Consider the following 5000-nt stretch of genomic DNA (forward strand, 5'->3'; position numbering starts at 1 on the left):
CATATATATATATATATATATATATATATATATATATATAATATATATATATATATATATATATATATATATATATATATATATGTGTGTGTGTGTTTGTATCTAAATAAACATATATGAACCTCTATATTATATTATTATACATACATACATACAAACATACATACATATGATGAAAGCATCTCTGACGTAAGAAATTATTCTAAAATTAAGGTATAAAATAGTGACATTTTTGGGGGGTTCTCGGTGGTCTTCTTTGAATAAAAAATAATTAGAAGCACATTACACTGTGCCAACCCTGTGTCACATAATTGTACATAATTATTTTGTATACATTATGCTTGTATCTGCGCTCTTCCCTCGCACTAAAAAGAACCTGAATGATCATGTGTCCAGTTTTGCTTGTAATATTGTCTGTCTCTCGAACATGTTATGTCCTGTTGCCTTGAGGTTTTGTATATAAAGGAGAGTGTTCCTTAATAAATAACTCAGTTGATTGCATCCTGCCTTTGAGTTCACAACCCTCTCTCGGCTCGTCACATTGGTGACCCCGGTAGTCGACTCGCTCCCACCGCCAGCTTCCACCCCCACCCCCTCGCCCCTTCATCGTTGGTACTATGACGGACTCTACGGCAGTTGGTGCTGCAGCCGCTCCATTCAAACCTTCATCGATTGCCAGCGGAGAGGCGTTTGCTTGGTTTCAGCGCGCAGAAGTCCAGTTTCGTATCAGGGGCAAGACTCGTTAAACCACCAAAGCGGATTATGTTCTGGCGGCGATACCCGAGGACACCTTCCCAGAAATATCCGACTGGCTTTGTGAACAAGGAGACACCCCAATAGCGTATGACGCCCTCAAAACATACCAACAAAGCCGCCCACCACACACCAATCGCTCGCGCCCCGACGAACGACTTCTACAGCCACTTACTACCTCCCGTCCGCCGCAATTTTTCTACTACCACTTCAGATTCGGGGCAACTGCAAAGAAATGTGCCAAGGATTGTCAGTGGCCAAAAAACGTGTAAGTAGGCCATCGCTTGTGGCGGTGGCCTCCCGTGTTTCTTTTTTTTTTTTTACAGGATGCAGGAACTGGCGTGCGATTTTTGGTAGACACGGGTGCTTGTCGTTCTCTTTTGCCAAGGAAACTCTTCAAGGCACGACGTAGTCTGTCTACATCTGCCAACGTCCGCTTGGTACCTGCCAACGGATCTGCGATACCCACCTACGGTTACGAGAACCTCACATTATCGTTCGGAAACGGTAAATTCAATTGGAAGTTTCTCGTTGCTGACGTCACAGTGCCAATCCTCGGTGCGGATTTCCTCTCTCATTTCCACCTTTTGGTCGATGTCGCCCACCGACGATTGGTCAACGCAGACTCGTACTTGTCGACACCTCTTCAACCCGCCCCCTCTAACCTCGCTCTCCACATCAGCGCACCCACGGATGCCTACGCCCTCCTCCTCGCGTCGTACCTGGAAGTTTTCCGTCCAGAACTTCGCCAAACGCCCACGGTTCCTGCCAAGCACGGTATTTATCACCATATCAAGACGACGGGACCCCCAGTCTTCGCAAAATTCAGACGTCTGGCACCGGAACCACTGGCAGCCGCCAAACAGACGTTCGCCGAAATGGAGGAAATGGGCCTTTACCAAAAGGCCTCCAGCCTATGGTCGTCATCCTTACACATCGTTCTGAAGAAAGACGGCTCCCTCCGTCCGTGCGGGGATTACAGGCGCCTGAACATGCAAACAGAACCGGATCACTACCCCCTCCCAAACATTGCCGACGTGACCTCCTACCTGCACAAAGCGAAGGATTTCTCTACGCTTGACCTCCGAAGGGGTATTATCAGGTGCCTATGAACCCAGAAGACATCCCCAAGACCGCCATCACCACTCCGTTTGGTACATACACCTTCAATTATTCCTGTTTTGGCCTTCGTAATGCTGGGACAAACGTTTCAACGTCTCATGGATGGCATCTTAGGGGACCTCCCTTTCTGTGTATGTTATGTGGAGGACATACTTGTGTTCTCCTCCTCAAAAGAGGAACACCTCCGTCACCTGCGCATCGTGCTCGACCGCCTGCAAGAAAACGGCCTTGTAGTCCGGTATGACAAGTGTACCTTTGGCGCCAACGAAGTGTCGTTCTTAGGGCACCGTATCACTCCTGAAGGAGTCCATCCCCTCCCTTAGAAGGTAGCAGCCGTTCAGAACTTCCCCGCGCCCTCGACCGTCAAAGCTCTGCAGGAATTCTTGGCCATGATCAACTATTATCTCCGTTTTCTGCCAGCCATTGCCGCCACTCTTGCTCCCCTCTACGCCTCCCTCAAGGGCAAGCCAAAGGACCTGAAGTGGGGTCCCCTTCAAGGTGCAGCCTTCTGCAATGCAAAGAAGGCCCTATCAACTGCTGCGGCTCTCACTTTTCCTATCCCACACGCCCCTCTCCTTCTCTCCACCGATGTCAGCGATGTGGCTATTGGTGCAGTACTCAAGCAGGTGGTCAAAGGCTCGCCCCGCCCATTGGCCTTCTTCAGCAGAAAACTGTCCAAGGCAGAATCAGGTTATTCTACCTTCGATCGAGAATTGCTGTCAGAGCACTTGGCTGACCGTCACTTTTGCCATTTCTTAGAAGGTACGCCCTTCGTCATTTGCACAGACCACATGCCTCTGGTGCACGCCTTCACTCGACAGTCTGACGCCTGGTCCGCCCGTCAACGCCGACATCTCTCCACCGTGGCTGAATACAATTGCACCCTTCAATACGTCCCTGGGAAAATGAATCCCGTTGCCGATGCCCTGTCAAGAAACACGTTGGCTGCCATTCAACTGGGATTGGATCACAACGCCCTGGCTGAAGCCCAACGACAGGATCCAGAGTATCAAGCTTGTAGGACATCCTGCACGTCCCTCCGTTGGGAAGACTTTCCCATCGAAGACTCCAACACCACCCTCCTCTGTGACGTCAGTACTGGTAGACCGCGACCTTGGATTCCTGCTCCCATGCGCCGACAGGTGTTTGATTTCATTCACGGTCTTTCACATCCCTCGTGCCGTTCTACTGCACAGCTACTGAAGGCAAAGTTCATTTGGCACGGCATTTCTAAGGATGCTAAAGATTGGGTCCGCGCCTGTACTTCTTGCCAAACTTCCAAAGTACATCGACACACGGATTCAGGAGTGGGCACCTTTCCTCAACCTCAGCATCGTTTCGCACACATTCACGTCGACGTTGTAGGCCCCCTACCCACATCACAAGGACATCGTTACCTGTTTACCGTCATCGACCACTCCACTCGTTGGCCTGAAGCCATTCCCATGGAAACTGCAACGTCCGCCTCATGTACATCTGCCTTACTCTCTGGATGGATTTCCAGACTCGGTATCCCTGAGCATATTACTTCTGACTGGGGAACCACTTTCACCTCAATTGTGGACGTCATTAGCGAATCTCCTGGGCATCACCCTACATTAGATAACGGCCTACAATCCCGCTGCCAATGGAATGGTTGAACGTTTTCATCGCACCCTCAAAGCAGCTTTGATGTCCCGCTGCAAGGATTGCAACTGGTTTACTCAGCTTCCCTGGGTCCTCCTGGGACTAAGGACCACTCCTAAAGACACCCTCGACGTCTCGGCAGCTGAAATGGTGTATGGCGACCCGTTGGTCGTCCCTGCTGAATTTTTTCCTTCTACAACCTCCGACGATCTCCAGCGCATACGTCACGTCGTGGGAAAATTTACTCCGTGCCGCCAGACTTACAAGCCCCCAGGGAAGCATCACATACCAACGGACTTGCACTCTGCAACGCACGTCTTCCTGCGCAACGACACTAACAAGCCACCACTAACGCCCCCTTACACGGGCCCTTTCCTTGTGATCCGACGCAATCTGAAAGCATTCCTACTAAACATTCGGGGCAAAGAAGACTGGGTCTCCATTGATCGTCTAAAACCTGCTTATCTTCTGCCAGATGACCCGCCTATAGTTTGCCTCTTTAGATCAGGGCCCCCTATTTAACATGTACAGTATGTCATTTTTAGGGGGGGGGGGAGCCATGTACCAACCCTGTGTCACACAATTGTACATAATTATTTTGTATACATTATGCTTGTATCTGTGCTCTTCCCTCGCACTAAAAAGAACCTGAATGATCATGTCTCCGGTTTTGCTCTGTAATAGTGTCTGTCTCTCGAACATGTTATGTCCTGTTGCCATGAGGTTTTGTATATAAAGGAGAGTGTTCCTTAATAAATAACTCAGTTGATTGCATCCTGCCTTTGAGTTCACAACCCTCTCTCGGCTCGTCACAACACCAAACATTTATTTCATTTCTATGGCACATATTTTACGTGTGGCAATAAAAGTTAAAAAAAAAAAAAAAACACCCGTAGGTTGTACTGCAAAGACGTGCAGTCCTTATATCTGGTCATTTTGCAAAACGGAGAGGACATCCATGACCCCAATCTTAGCTAAAAGAAAGTCATTAAGAGGTGAACACGCTGTGCCATCCAGTTAAGTGTCTTGTGAATCAATTCATTAGTTGTTCCGTAATTATTCCGCCATTCGAGGTAAGCAATAACAGATAAACTTGAAAATGCTTGGTTTATTTGAATAGAAAAGGGCTAATAGCATCCGTTGAGGAAAAAAAATTGTCTTTTTTAAGTTGTCATTTCATCCCAAATTCATAACTTTTCGGTTTACGATGGTCTTTAGTACGTTTAGTACGGTATGTTTCTTCCGATAAAAAGGATTCATCTTTGAGTTGTTTAAGGTTACGGTTGATTTTGTCCTCTACTTTATAAATCAAACTAAATTCTGGAGACCCAATTTCATAAAATTTACTGTTGTCTGAAAGAATGTGAAGCATTTTGTCAGTATAATCCTGTTTATTGAGAAGCACCACACCTTTACCCTTGTCAGGGCGACACAAAATGATATCACTACGTAGTGATAAAGACTTTAGAATATTAAAATCTTCTTTCTTGAAAAATGGA

This window comes from Palaemon carinicauda, chromosome 24 (genome assembly GCF_036898095.1).
Source record: "Palaemon carinicauda isolate YSFRI2023 chromosome 24, ASM3689809v2, whole genome shotgun sequence".
Classification (NCBI taxonomy): Eukaryota; Metazoa; Arthropoda; class Malacostraca; order Decapoda; family Palaemonidae; genus Palaemon; species Palaemon carinicauda.